This window comes from Perca fluviatilis, chromosome 10 (genome assembly GCF_010015445.1).
Source record: "Perca fluviatilis chromosome 10, GENO_Pfluv_1.0, whole genome shotgun sequence".
NCBI classification, from domain to species: Eukaryota; Metazoa; Chordata; class Actinopteri; order Perciformes; family Percidae; genus Perca; species Perca fluviatilis.
The window spans coordinates 5376373-5392445 of NC_053121.1; the positions used below are offsets into that span (position 1 = coordinate 5376373).

The window sequence follows — 16073 nt, forward strand, 5'->3', positions numbered from 1 at the left end:
GCAAGATACCATAAACTAGACCACTGCGATAATAATTGGCGCAAACGGGCTGAATCTACAATATTTCAAATCTACAGGAATGCAGCTTATAGCTCTTCAAAAGCACCCTCCCTCTATCTCTCCCTTTTTTTCTCTCCCTCCCGTTCATCCTGCTGTCCTCTCAGCCGGTCTTCCCCTCTCGTATATATTCCCAGCGCCTCTCTGCGCCTTGTCATCCCTTCCGCAATTTATGGATCCCTCTCTCTCCTCCCTCTTCTCTCCTGTCCCCCGTGTCTCTAAATCTATCGTCCGTTCTTTACTCACTATACCTCCTCTCCTCCTTCTAACCTTTCCCCTTTTCTCCTTATCCTCCTTTTTTTTTTACCTCCCTAGCTTCCTGACCGCCTCTCCATTCTCATTCTTTCTTTCAGTTCTTCCCTCCTTTTTACTCCGAGCAGTCGAAAGAAAGAGAAATTCCCTGCACACGGCTCTTGCTGCAGCATCACCATTTTTGGAAAACTTAAAAATAAAAAATAATGTACTTTTCGGTTCGAGACGCTCTTGACGAAGGTCCAGAGGGACCGAAACGTTAGTTTGATCATCATGCATGCAGTGGAACTGTTGTGAAGCAGAAACGTTGATATTTATAGATTTTTTTCTTAACTTTTTAACTTTGAGCTGAAGGGAACACATCCAAACAATTCTTATGTGCGGGTGCGTTGGACAAAAAAAGACTTGAAAGAGAAAATCCTGCACACTGCTCTTGCTGCAGCGTCACCATTTATTAGAAAAACGTTTAAGAAAACCAACGTTTCGGTCCCCCTGGACCTTCGTCAAGAGTTGTTCGAGACACTCCAGTGGTGTAGTCTACGTGATACCCGGGTATACGCAGTATACCCACTAAGAAAGCGCCAGGATTTCCATATACCCACTTAAAAAGGCCCAGTGACATGCAACGACATACAGTGCCTTGCGAAAGTATTCGGCCCCCTTGAACGTTTCGACCTTTTGCCACATTTCAGGCCTCAAACATAAAGATATAAAACTGTAATTTTTTGTGAAGAATCAACAACAAGTGGGTCCCAATTATGAAGTGGAACGAAATTCATTGGCTATTTCAAACTTTTTTAACAAATAAAAAACTGAAAAAGTGGGCGTGCAAAATTATTCAGCCCCTTTACTTTCAGTGCAGCAAACTCTCTCCAGAAGTTCAGTGAGGATCTCTGAATGATCCAATGTTGACCTAAATGACTAATGATGATAAATAGAATCCAGCTGTGTGTAATCAAGTCTCCGATAAATGCATCTGTTCTGTGATAGTCTCAGAGGTCCGTGTAAAGCGCAGAGCATCATGAAGAACAAGGAATACACCAGGCAGGTCCGAGATACTGTTGTGGAGAAGTTTAAAGCCGGATTTGGATACAAAAAGATTTCCCAAGTTTTAAACATCCCAAGGAGCACTGTGCAAGCGATAATATTGAAATGGAAGGAGTGTCAGACCACTGCAAATCTACGAAGACCCGGCCATCCCTCTAAACTTTCAGCTCATACAAGGAGAAGACTGATCAGAGATGCAGCCAAGAGGCCCATGATCACTCTGGATGAACTGCAGAGATCTACAGCTGAGGTGGGAGACTCTGTCCATAGGACAACAATCAGTTGTATACTGCACAAATCTGGCCTTTATGGAAGAGTGGCAAGAAGAAAGCCATTTCTTAAAGATATCCATTAAAAGTGTCGTTTAAAGTTTGCCAAAAGCCACATGGGAGACACACCAAACATGTGGAAGAAGGTGCTGTGGTCAGATGAAACCAAAATCGAACTTTTTGGCAACAATGCAAAACGTTATGTTTGGCGTAAAAGCAACACAGCTCATCACCCTGAACACACCATCCCCACTGTCAAACATGGTGGTGGCAGCATCATGGTTTGGGCCTGCTTTTCTTCAGCAGGGACAGGGAAGATGGTTAAAATTGATGGGAAGATGGATGGAGCCAAATACAGGACCATTCTGGAAGAAAACCTGATGGAGTCTGCAAAAGACCTGAGACTGGGACGAAGATTAGTCTTCCAACAAGACAATGATCCAAAACATAAAGCAAAATCTACAATGGAATGGTTCACAAATAAACATATCCAGGTGTTAGAATGGCCAAGTCAAAGTCCAGACCTGAATCCAATCGAGAATCTGTGGAAAGAACTGAAAACTGCTGTTCACAAACGCTCTCCATCCAACCTCACTGAGCTCGAGCTGTTTTGCAAGGAGGAATGGGCAAAAATGTCAGTCTCGATGTGCAAAACTGATAGAGACATACCCCAAGCGAACTTACAGCTGTAATCGCAGCAAAAGGTGCGTGGCGCTACAAAGTATTAACTTAAGGGGGCTGAATAATTTTGCACCCCCAATATTTCAGTTTTTATTTGTTTAAAAGGTTGAAATATCAAAGAAATTTCGTTCCACTTCATGATTGTGTCCCACTTGTTGTTGATTCTTCACAAAAAATTACAGTTTTATTTCTTTATGTTTGAGGCCTGAAATGTGGCAAAAGGTCGAAAAGTTCAAGGGGGCCGAATACTTTCGCAAGGCACTGTACTTTCCATTATATCTTTGATATGTTTTGAATTGCCATCTGTGTTGTTCTTCTTGGCATAGGCTAAATAAAGGTATTTCAACCGTAAATTGGCGCATAAAAGTGTATCCGAGTGCAGGGAATGAAGTCTTTGACGCTCAAAATAACCCTAGGGGAGGACATCTGGACCCCCCCAAAGGCAGATTCTGGCCCATATATATAGGCCAATATACTTATATACAGTACAGTATACCCACTACAATACATTAGACTACTGAGACACTCTTGACAAAGGTCCAGAGGGACCGAAATGTTAAGTTTTCTTTAGAATTTCCCTTATAAATGGATTAAAGTCTTTTTTTGTCCAACTGTGCACCTGCACAGAAGAATTGTTTGGATGTGGACATTTATTTTCTGTAAAAAGTACTCTGAGCAGTTCCCTTAAGCCCAAAATTAAGACCTGTAATAATTTTAACAATCAATAAATATCAATGGTTCTGCTGCACAACAGCTCCACTGATGTCTGCATGCATGATGATCACACGGGCAGGGAGGTTCAGGAACATTTGGAGAAACTCCTACAACTTCTTATTTTTTATTATTATTTTTTTTATTCGGTTTACTTAATTTCAGTGCTTAGCGGGGACTCAGCGTATCACAAGAGCACCGGGTGACAAAATGGATTTGTTTTACCGAGGAGCAATTATATAATAAAGAAAAACTGCCGTTTCTCCCTCTGCCCTGTACGCTCATCCTCTCTCCTCATTTCCTTCTCTTCTTCCTCCTTTATTAAAGGGGTGATAGAATGCAAAACCGATTTTACCCTGTCATAGTTGAATAACGACAGTTTGGTGGGTAAATAGGACATACATAGAAGCTCAAAATCACATTGACACCCCTTTACTATGAAAATCTCATATTTTGAAACTGCCGCTGAAAACGGGCGAATCCCAACAAAGCTGGAAGTTGACGTCAACCTCCCAAAAACCGGAACCTTTGTCAGCCCATGGGTGTATTAAGAGAACAGTCACGCCCCAACATTTACATAGGCTACACAACTGACCTGAGATCAGGTAGTTTTCTGAATCTAGCTAGGTCACGCAGATCTCTGTTATTCCATTATAAAATTCACTTCTGAAACTTTTTTATGCGAGAAATCAACCATATAAAGCTCAAATATGGGCCGCTTTACGAAAAAGGATGGCTAATTGCAAATTTTCTCCGACTGTGTGTCGGAGTTTAGTGCCGGTGTTAGTGCTGCCTGGGTTGCTACATCGCCGCTCCTGACCGCAGTGTCAGCGAAGCTTGTTACGCCCGCTAACTTTACCGCAGCCCGCAGGTTCCAGTTAATCTTATAATGGGTATGTGTGTTGAGTTATTTAAACAAACAATCGGGGAAATAAAGCCTCTTGTCCGCGAGTCTCATTGATAGAGCGGCGGTGAGATGGAGTCCATCAATGAGAGCTAGCTAGCCTCCTCCTAACTCTGACATTCACAAAAATACATTCAATTGAAATCCGAAATCAGACGTGAGTGTTAGCTAAGCTTTGTAAGACCTTGAGGAACCTGTAATATTCATGCTGTGACGAAATTCAAACTGTAAATATACTTTAGTTATGCGAAAGTGAGCAAGCTGCGATATTTCCCCATTGTAATGAATGGGACATATAGCAAGCAGCTGCTCGTCCTACAAAGACGCCTTGCGTTCATAAAAATGCCTTAAAATCAAATCGGACACAACGGTTAGCTTTATAAGACATTGGGGAATGATGTTGTATAAGTGGCGTGACGAAATTCAAACTGTAAATATAATTTAGTTATGGCAAAAGTGTAGCTGCTAGCTGGGGGTATTTCCCAATTGTAATGAATGGGACATATAGCAAGCAGCTGCTCGTCCTACAAAGACGCCACCGTCCGGTAAAAATGCCTTAAAATCAAATCGGACACAACGGTTAGCTTTATAAGACATTGGGGAATGATGTTATATAAGTGCGTGACGCGAAATTCAAACCGTAAATATATTAGTTATGCCGGCAGCTGGCCGCGAGCCCCGGAGTGTGCATCCACAAAGGGTGACTTTGCCATGGGTATGGAGCCCAGCAGGCTGTCGCTTTCGTCAGACTGTGTGGAGCTCCTAAAGTCCGACACGTTTTACCAAATTTGCAATTAGCCATACATTTTTGTAAAACGGCCCATATTTCAGCTTTATATAGTTGATTTCTCGCTTAAAAAGTCTCCGAAGTGAATTTGGTGATGAAACATTGCAGTGTCTGGAATATGAGATTCTGTCGCTTCTCTAATGTATGTGTATTGGGGATTCCAACCAATCAACCGGCGTCGCTAATGTGTGCGTATGGCAAGTCGCTCAACCAATCAGCGCGCAGCTCATCTAAATATTCATGACCATACCATATTTGGAAGAAAAGCTCTTGTTACAAATAGGGCCAAAACACAGGGATGCATAAGGGCCAGTAAAATATCAACCAGGCCATTTTCAGCCCAACCAATGTTACATACCCCATTAGGAGACCATAAGGAACAGTGTGAAATACCCTATATAATCATTCTATCACCCCTTTAACCCCTCTGTCATCTGTCCATATATTACTCTCTTTCTACCTGCCTCCAGGGAATACACGTCTCGTTTTCCTTTCTCTCTGTCTACTTCTGTCATCGTCTTCTCTGGCGGAAGAAAGTAACTAAGTAAGGTTAGGATATTTAACCCTTGTGTCGTCTTCGGGTCAAATTTGACCCATTTAAAATATATATATAAATACATATTTCTTTCAACCATATTGCCCAAAAATAACTTGGATACATGGGTGTATGTTATATGGATACAACGTTCTTCGCAGGTAAAATAAGATTACCTTCCATTGAATTTTGAGTGTTTTAATTAAATTTTAGAGAATTTGAAAAAAAACTTTAAATGGTTTCAAAAGAGTATCCTGACTAAACGTTGACATACCAGTCTGTGATACACTCAACATCATCTGATCTTAACTATTAGTAAAAAAAAAAAAATCCTAATTTCTTCTTTTTTTTAACTCAAAAAATAACTATAATGTCATATAAATTAGGTTTATTGACCATGAATAAAAACAAGCGTTGAAAAAGTGACAAAACATTTAAAAAAAGCGCCAAAAGCATAGGAAAAATAGCGCCAAAAACGTTGGGAACAAAGGGTAAACAAATTTCAATTTTGAGCCGGATGGCCAACAAGTTCATGGTAGATGGGAAAACAACACAAGGGTTAATCAAGTAGCTACTACTAGGTATGTGTTTTCTCAACCGGTTCTCACGGTACAGAGCCATATGTCCGACACGACTGAAGCGTGGTGTCGCGACGTCATACAGCCATGGTTGATGCTCCACGCCCCTGACCAGCAGCTGATTGGACGAACGAGTGACGTGGGTTTGGCTACTCGAGAATTTCAACAGAGTGTCAATGGCGGCTCGTTGAGAATACGATCTCGTATTTTACAAAAATAGTTCACCAAAACGTGTTTCTGAAAACATTTTAAGCGAGAAATAGGCCGTGCAGTTGCTGAATCTGTCTTCATTTCAGATCGACAAAGTTACAGTTTGAAAGATTTTCGTCTACTCCTTCTGGATAGTCGCGTTGCGTTCAACAGATTGATTTGAATAAAGCTGGGCATCGGCCAGCTTCTTGACGCGCAGCATTTTTTCAAATGTAGCGCCGCCTTCCCGGAATGCTTTGCGTGCGCGTTGAAGTCGCTTGATGTCACCCATAGGAATAGAGTGGGGCGCGACGCGACAGAAGCGTCGCACGGACAAGTGGATCTGCACCGTCACTCCCAACTCGTCAGATATTGACGCTGGGTCAGTGGCGCTCAGCGTCAGATACCGACGCAAAAATCAACCTTCAGCGTCTGTATGGACCGCGTCAGGGCAGAGCAGCAGCTCGATCGCGGCGATATAAGATGACGTAGTATTAACAGTAGGGAGTAGTATGAAAAGCCAAAATTCCGCTTAGGGAGGTCGGTTAAGGTTAGCCTGGCTCCGCCCTCCTATGTACTTCCGCTCCATTTTCATTTTCCTTCAGTACGCCGTCTGGGTTTGCCAGACTGTCCGTTGCGGCAACGCTGGCGAATATCCAGAAGTTAAAGCCCGAGCGAGAACAATCTTTGCTGAGTTTTGTTGGTGGCCATGTTGTTGCGGCCCTCCTCCCCCCACGGGGGTTCTGGAAAAGTTAGATTTCCCAGCTCGCTCCGTTAGTGGTGAAGGAGTTGGCTAAGGCGAACGCTAGTAGCGACCAAACGTTAGCGATTGGTTATGGCAGATCCAGAGTGGCTCTGGGCAGATCCAATAGTTTTAAAATGTAGTTTCTTTTCCTTAAATATGGGATATTAGGTCAGCTGAGTCAGTGATCTCTTTTAGGTCCCTTCTTAAAACGTACTTTTATCGGAGAGCCTCTCCTGATTTTATTTGAGCTTGAACCTCCTGTCTTTTATTCTTTTAAAACTGTTCTTTTCTTTTCTACACTGTACAGGTTTTTATACATCAGATAGTTTTAAAGTGGTCATATTATGCTTTTGGGGTTTTTCCCCTTTCCTTTATAGTGTTGTATATCTTTTTTGTGCATGTAATAGGTCAATAGCCCAAAGTCCACCCCAAAGGGACTTACCATCGCCAACAATTAACACTGTTCACAAACTGCTCCAAACAGCTCTGTTGTAGTCCAGCCTTTACTTCAGAGACAAACGTAACACACGTTATAATGCTCGCCTAGCTGCTAGTGTGGCACGCCCTCTTACTCTGCTTCTGACTGGCTAGTAGTCCTTACCTAGCTACTGAGCATGTGCGACTCCCAATAAAGATGGAACAGAAGTGAGGTGTCTCACTCTGTAGCTAAAACTCAACACACAGGGTGAAAAGAGGAGCTGCAGCAATGTGCAGTACGACAAAAATATGGTGTTTTTTGAAAATTAAACCATATTCTGATATAAACTCTAAATACAATTATGAAACTGAAAATGAGCATAATTTGAGCACTTTAAAAACCTGATGTTTTTTATGACAGGTTTGTTTTGTTTGTTTTGTGAAGCCCTTTGTAACATGGAGTTTGAAAAGTGCTCTAAATAAAGATTATCATTATGATTAAAATATGTCTCTTTGCGTCTGAAGATTTCAAGAACAATACACATTTTCAAAGGCCGTTTTTCTCAGACACTGAACCAGAAATCTCCACTTCAGCAGCACTTACTGTACATACACCAACCTTTCCAGTTGTATTCCTTTGTATACTCTGCAGGTTTTTACAAAAGGGGGTGTGTTCATGTGTCATCCACAGCCTGATTTATAGGACATATTACGTCCAAAAACATGGGAATTCTGTTTTTTGTAGTAGCTGTAGTATTTTCTGATTAAAGGAGTGATGAAAAAAAGAGAGACCCAGGCTAATCTGCTCTAGAACTGAATACAAATCAGTGTATTTTTAATAACTTAACGCATCATTTGCACATTTAAATTTTTTTGTGATTATTGCGGGCAAAAATCCTTGATTATGCGGCACGTTTTCTTAAAAAATGCGATTGAATATGCGGGATATTTATGCAATTTTATGCGATGAAATTGCAGAAACTTGCAAAAATTGCGGTTTGATGAAAAAGAGAAAAAAAGAGTGATTCCCCCAAAACCCTGCTTTTCGATGACGTTCACATCGCATAATTACGTCACTTCATAACGTTCCCATGGCAACAGGGGAAAATGGCTGCTCTTGCGTGAAGTAAACGCAACATTTTTAAACTTTCTGCTAAGATATATGGGACTTTTTTGCAACGAAAATGCGGGGATTATGAAATCATGCAAGCCCCGCATTTTTTTGAGCGGAAATCGGCAATTTATGCGGCGAAAGTGCGGCGTATTTGAAAAAATGCGGCCCCCGCATAAATATCCAGACTTTGGCTGATTATGCATCAAATTATGCGATCGTGATAAGTTTCATGGTGATATCTAGGCCTACTAGTTTCAGATGTTAGCCTAGTCACCTGCGGTGTCTGGCCTCAACATAAGTAAAAGGTCTGAATAATTCTTCCACCACTAGCCTTCTCCTGTCTCCTGTCCCCCCCTCTTTCTCTCTTTCCTCTCTTCCTCTCCCACCCCTGCATGCCAGCTGTAAACTACCCCTTCCTCCTCCCTCCCTCCCTCCTTCCCTCCCTCCCCATCCTGGTAATAGATGGCCGGTGTTGGTCAGTGTGACGGAGTCATTCTGCCGCCAGTCCATCTACCTTCTGCTCAGATCTATACGAAAGCAGCTTCACAATATAAATCAACACACACACACACACACACACACACACACACACACACCATCAGCCTCCGATGGGTGCTGAGTCTCCCTCCGTTCTGACGATTGATGCGCGCCTTGTTGCTAAACGGCCGAGATAATTAAACCCCACGCATCCCTCCCGTGTGTGTAGGTGTGTGGGTGTGTGTGTGTGTGTGTGGGTATCCTGCTGTTGCATTGTTGCACACACACACACATCCGCACACCATTACACTACAAAGACACACACACTTTATGTCGTTGTCCTTGCATTCCTACACACAATCTCTCTTTCTCCACACACACTCACAGAAATGAGAGAGAGAGGGAGGGAGGGAGGGAAAGAGGGGGAGAGAAAGCACCTGCTGGGCTGTAAAGCACTCGGACAAACGGCGTCTCTGTTTGCGGACGACTTGAACAAATGGGAAAATTATACAGTGGAACCAAAACAGCCCCCTTTCACCCAAAGGTGCTTCACCCCAACCGGCTGAAGGGAATTCTTTAAAGCATATTTGCACTGCTTTTTTCTATTTTTTTTTTAATAAAAGTATAGTGTGTGTCTAAGTTTGTACGCATGCACACACATAGACACTTGACTCTTTGTAAACGGTATGTTTTAATGTAAGGGTTATGGTTATATATGGAGCATAATGAAGCAGATGAGTGTATGGGAGGGCATACTGGACAGTAGATGGATATCTGAGGGGGCCCAACGGGCAGAGGGGCCCCTGGAGCAGAGCCTCTGTTTGAACGGACCGCTAACATTTCTTGGTTTGAAAGTCATCGAGGCGACTGCAAAGGCGCGAGACGACCGCACGTTTGTTTTTGTCTGTGCCGACCCGTCACCCGATGACTTTTCAAGCGATGCCACCGTCGCAGACAAATTTAGCGAGATCCTGAGAGTCTCGCTAGAGTGGGGGCGCGCGCCCGTCGTCTTACTTATGGAGCTCAGCGCAAATTCTTTCAGAAAGACTTCTAATCACTGCAATCGCCACTGTCTCTCCCTAAGTCGTTTCAGCTGGTAAGAGGTGTTCACTCTTCGGTAAACCAATCAGAATTGGCCACAAATTCATGATCCAATCACAGCATGACATCCTGCTTTAAATGTCTCTCTCCTTGTTATCAGCTGGCTTCTCAGGCAAACGTGCAACCCTCCTCCCCCCCCCCCCTTCCACCTCCGGGCGTCATCATCCACCGCAACCGGAGTCTCTTTCTGACGGACGGGTCCTTCGTTTGGCCTCCTGGTTCCCTCTCCGCCATCACCAGTGTCTATGCTCCATGGGGGGATATGTCTGTTTCTCTAGGCTACCCCTTTAAATATTTTAATGATGGAGTCTAATCCCCAAAGACTTTGTACATTTCATATTATGTTTGTCTACAATAAATATTTGCATATCTGCAACGAAGTCTCTCCTGATTGAAAATCGTTTGGTGTTAAGGTGGTCATAAAACTCAGTCCGGGTCCAGTCTTTTTTCCCCTGTCTCAACGTTCCGACAAAAATCAAAAGGTGTTTGATATTATTGTAAGTTTTAAGTCTTGGTCGTAAAATCTTATAGTCTGGGACAAAAACCTCTGTGGCATTATGACAGATTGTCTTTAGATGTGAGATGGTTTTAGACTTCGAAAGTCTTTTCGGTCTTCTAGTGTATGGTACAGGTATAAGTGTGTGTGTGTGTGTGTGTGTGTGTGTGTGTGTGTGTGTGTGTGTGTGTGTGTGTGTGTGTGTGTGTGTGTGTGTGTGTGTGTGTGTGTGTGTTGAGGGGGGGGCTTACAGTATAAAAGGTCCATGTGTAAAGGTCATCACAAGGCAAAAAAAAATGATACCCATTCAAACAAAAATACAGTTGCTGCATTTTCAAGCTGACTTTTGATGTGTTTATTCTGCATATTGCATCTCTGGCTTCCGCTCCCTCCGCCAACCCCCATGAGGGAATGCCTCTCACCCATGATGCGCAGCTTTTAGCGCACTCATGTTACTTCCTACACACACGTGCAGTCTGATGAATGAATAATGAGCAGCCTATTGGCCTTAGGGGGGGGGAGTTTGAGGACAGAAATGGTCGAATCAAAGTGTTAAAGACTTGTGTTCAGAATTTTTTGGACCACTGCTGTTTTTCCCGGCTTCTTGCTAATTCATGGACACACACACACACGCACACACACACGCACGCACACACACACACACACACACACACACACACACACACACACACACACACACACACACAAACTCTCTCTTTCTCACTCGTGCGTAAAAACGCTCTATCCGCCACTCGGTCTCTCACCTCTCACATACACCGACAGAGCGCATAACTCAGCAGCTCTCTGCCTTCCTCATACACACACACACACACACACACGCACACACACACACACGTACACAAGCAGCCCTTGAAGTAAACTCATCGCACGTGCGCGCGTGACATCCTCTTACCTGGCGTTTTTTTTTTGGAGAAACTAATCCAGAATCCAGGATGATGACGACACAATCTCGACCAGTCGTAAAGGTTGACAGGAAATAATAATCCCACCTCTGGCTCTGTCCTCGCGTGTCTTCTCCAGCCAGTAACTCGGCTCTCCGAATGACGGATGAAAGGATAGAGGTCGTTTTTTTTTTGTCTCCTCCTCTCTGCCAAAACGCAAAGCGATGTACAGCCTAAAAGCGGAAAGTCTTGTTGGCTGCACAAAGAATAGAATCCCCTCTCTCTCTCTCTTCTCTCTCTCTCTCTCTCTTCTTGTCCAAGATGTTTGAAGGCTAAGTCTACTCCGCTCCAATTAGCCGCAGTTACGCATCCTCTCCCCTCTCTCTCTCTCTTTTCTCTCCTCCGCCCTCTATCTATCCCACTCCGTTCTTCCCGGGCCGGGCGGGATGTGAGACAGAGACACGGAGGTAGACCTCTTGTGTCCCGGCTGTCTGTCTCTGTCTCTGTCCGGGCACTGGTGTGGAAGAGTCGCTTTACTTCGGCGCGGCCAAAAATAACTTCCAATCTCCAAACTGAAATCCCGCGAAGCGCTTTGCACTTTAGTAATCCCTTATGAAATTCTTAAAATGATTTTTTTTTTACAGTCAAACTGTTGTGGCAATTATGAGTTTTATAATCATTCTTAATGTATTTTATGAGACTTTCTGCCCCCCGTGGTGCCCGGTAATATTCCTACAGGGGCTTTTAATGCTGCGGTGGTACGCAGTGTTAGCGCTTAATATTGTATATACAATGTTGAATGTAAATCTTTAACATGCATTTAATTTCTAAAGGGGCATAGGATAGACATTTGTAAGTACACATAAATTGTATTATAAATTGGATTGCAGGATACTTGGAACGTTAAACTGGGCAGAAAAGTCGACTAGATAAATAGTCACGCTTCGCAGGTTATTCTGTCGTCAATATATCGATGAGTCGATCCAAAGGTGCTGTTCGAAAAGGCTCATTTTTTTTGCCCCCCAAAAAAAATAAAAAAAAGTCGCTGCGGTGCACGGTTCCCTTTTGGTTTTTAAATCCCCCCACAAGTCCAAGTTTGCCGGCTGCTAACGTCCGACAGTCAATCAACCGACCGATCTACCAATCAATCAATCAGCTGATCGATTACAGCAACCAGTCCATATCCCAGACACAAGTCGGTGATATAAAAGGTTCCCAAGTCCAGGTCTCTGTTTGTCCTAATCCATCCGAAGAGACATTTTTGGAAATGAGAGCCCGCGCGTGTTCTCCATTTCTCTCTTCCGTTTCCTCTTCTTCTCTCTGTCCTTTCTCAACTTCTCTCTCTCTCTCTCTCTCTCTCTCTCTCTCTCTCTCCAGAAATACGTCCCTTCCAGGTCAGAGTGATTCACCCTCTTTCTCTTCTCTGGATTCGATCCCGAGCTGCACTTTTCTGCCAAAATCACACACAAAAAGTCCACTTGAAATCACTTTTTGGGGAATCCTTTTTTTTTTTTTTGCAGCATAAAGAGAAGGAGAAGAAGCGCAACCTTCTTTTGGCTTCTCCTCCGAACCGAGTGGGAGAGAGAGAGGGGTACGAGATGGGGGCAGAGAGGACCCTTGGGTCTCGCCGCTTTCAGCCGCAGAACAGACCGAACGATGGAGAGAGAAGAAGATCTGCGGAGGAAAAGGAGTCCGCCGCTGTGTGACTGTGATTAAACCGGAGGGGAGAGAAACCCCACTGTTGGCTCGGTGCGGCCGAAATAATAACTGGAAATAACTGGGAGAAAAAAGATCACACGCGCCTCTTCTTTTTCCCCTCCTTCTAGAAATAAAACACTTGCTGTCTTTACTCGTTTGGCTCAGACACTTCACCACCTGCCCAGGGAGGGACAGATAAGAGACCCACAATCTGCCATTTCTTGCGGAGGCTTTTATCCAAAGTGCCTTAAGAGAGTCCACAGGAGAGCGCAGAGCAGCCAGATAGGGGAAGAGAGAGAGAGAGAGGTATAGAGAGAGAGGGAGAGAGAGAGAGATAGGGTAATAAGAAACAAAGAATTAAAGAAATATCCTTCCTCCGTTGGTGTTGACCCGCGCGTATTTCCAGTGGCCAGATAGTTTTCTGTCCGAGTCCGAGATAAGAAAGAAATGATTGGGTGGTTGTTGTTGGAGATAAGACCCCAGAAATGAATGGGACGGGCTGCTTCATTCAGCTGCTCTCATCCCCCATGTGAAGGGCGCTGTTCCTTCAGCACCACGAGGTGCGCGCGCGCACACACACACACACACACACACACACCGTGTGAGAGAGATGTCTTCTTTTATTGAAGTTGAATTTTGACATGTGTGTGTGTGTGTGTGTGTGTGTGTGTGTGTGTGTGTGTGTGTGTGTGTGTAAGAGAGAGAGCGATTACTGCCCAACATGTATCAACATTTTACAACATGAAATGACAACATGACAGTGAATGACACACACACACAAACTATATTTGGACACACTGTATTTTGATGCTTTGGAAACATTGTAATTTAAACTTTCATCCAATAAAGCCCCTTTGAATTAAGAGAAGGGAGGGGGGTGTTTTAGCCATTTTTCTTGTTTTCCTCTCATCTGTCTTTTATATCGTTGATTTGTATTGATGGAGCAAATGTAAAGTTGGAAAGGGGAGAGGGAGTGTAGGAGAGAGAGAGATAGAGAGAGAGTGAGAATATGAAAGTGTTGCTGTTGGGTTTTTTGGTCTTTCAGGATGTTGAAAAGTGCCGCTTTGTTGCCCCCTTTTGGCAGTGGAGAGAAATTATCTGGGGGAGGGAAGATAGGAAGGAAAAACAGAAGGTGTAAGGATGGAAGAAAGGAAGATAGGCCTACATATTGTATGTAGTGTGGCATTGATATTATATTTATTGGAATTTCCTATATATAGGCCTGAGTTACACACAAATGCCCAGTACCTGTACATGCACTAATGGAGAGATGTCGGAGTGAGGGAGCTGCCCATGGAAAGGCACCCCGAGCAGTTATGGGCTCAGTGCCTTGCTCAACTGGCACCTCTTCAGCTACCAGTCCACCACCATACTTTGGTTCATATGGGGACTTGAACCAGCAACCCTCCGGTTCCCAACCCAACTCCCTACTGACTGAGCTGCTACCACCCCACTATACACTATACTCTCAAATCAACAAGTCCCCCATAATGAAACAACATAATAGTTTGAGGCAACGGTCACGGTAATGGTTTTAAACTTTAAAGAAACCAACGGCCTCGAGGAGTCTTTCTCACTTGAACATAAACAAATTGGGCTGCTCGCCTTTCAACAAATACCTCTAGACGTGCACACATTACCCCCCGTTCTCTAGAACCTCCATTGGCTCCCGGTGCTAAAAGATTTTTAGGATTTTAGTGTTCGTTTCCAAGGCCTAAACCCTCTGAGGACAAAAGACGCACCAGCAAGTCTAAGTTATGTTTGACAATACTCCTATTCAAAAAGACATATTACAAAATTTTATTTACTATTTTATTAATATATTATGCTACTTTGGGGAACCCAAGACTTTTGTAAACTCAGTTCAAGCAGCCAAACAATTGAGTGTAGGTTTGTTTTCTTAAGAGATTTCAGAAAGCGAACGTCAACTCTTCAGCTTTAGGGGCCAAATTGATCTCTTTACACATTGCTCTGGAACAAATTTAGGCCTCGCTTTACAGAAAGCTGAGTTTGTTCTGAACATTTTGATATGATACACATGCGTATCAGGTTTATATGCAAATACCCTTAAAAGGTGAATTTAAAAAGAAATGTAAACATGTCGTTAGACCTCAGAGGGTTAAATGGCCTGGCCTCAGAGTATTTGTCAGAGATTTTAACCCTTCGCGAACACAACAGGTCAATGCAATCCAATCAACTGGTTTTAGAAGTCCTGCGGTCGAGGTACAAACTGTGGGGTGATCGCGCCTTCGCAGTTGCTGCCCCAAGTTACCACCTGGCATTTGCGCTATTACAGATGTAGCTCTTTTTAAAATCCAAACTCAAAAGTTGTTTATTTAGAATGGCATTTAATACACAATAACATTTTCCCTCTCCTCCTCCTGTTTTTATCTAACCGTTTCTGATTTTACTGTATTCTATGTGTTATTCTTTTATTGTATGTTTTGTTGTTTTATTCTTGGACCTTGATGTAAAGCACTATGGTTACCTGCTGGTTGCCGTAAAGCACTATGGGGAAGTGATCCACGATCAAGAATGGCTTTGTTGCCAGCGATGCGCTCTATATCCCAAGACGATTGTGATTGGTTTAAAGAAATGCCAATAAACCAGAGGACGTTTTTTTCTCCCATCCCGGGATGCTGTGTGGACTAGCCAGACCCTCCTCCGTAGCACTGTGGCGGAAGGTCCGGCAAAGCGAGACTACCAGCGATGCAACAGACATAATCTGAATTTGAACTGTCAGAGATCTTCATGAATAACTGAGTCATAAAGCGGACGGTCCACGGTCTATAGGACCTGGCGTGAAGGTGAGATTGATTGCATGTCTCACAAAAAAGGTAAGACATTCAAAAATCATGAGGCTATATATATATAATATATATATATAACTACATTCAGGCCTTATTAAAAATCTGCATTTGAGCAGTCTTGCAAACAGTACAGCTGTAGCTCTAGGAGGAAGTATAATGAGTGTTCATTAGCGCATGGGTCCAGCACACCATAAAATAAGACACACTGAAGAAGAATGAGATGCATGAAATGAATTATGCACATCGCGGACTGTACTGTATATTTCCCCGGCTAAAATGTGCCAAGGTTTGCAAAGGCTGAGG

The 16073-nt window shown here is 43.4% G+C and overlaps 1 protein-coding gene across 2 annotated transcripts in view; it reads right to left on the reverse strand.

Moving 5' to 3' along the window:
* The window catches only part of il1rapl2 (interleukin 1 receptor accessory protein-like 2), a 625772-nt gene extending 612291 nt beyond the window's left edge, over positions 1 to 13481 (reverse strand). For both annotated transcript variants that reach the window (XM_039813808.1, XM_039813805.1), the window contains exon 1: positions 11274 to 13481. The gene's annotated coding sequence lies outside the window, so the exon portion shown is untranslated. The remainder of the gene's footprint in view (positions 1 to 11273) is intronic.
* Between the last annotated feature and the right edge of the window lie 2592 nt (positions 13482 to 16073).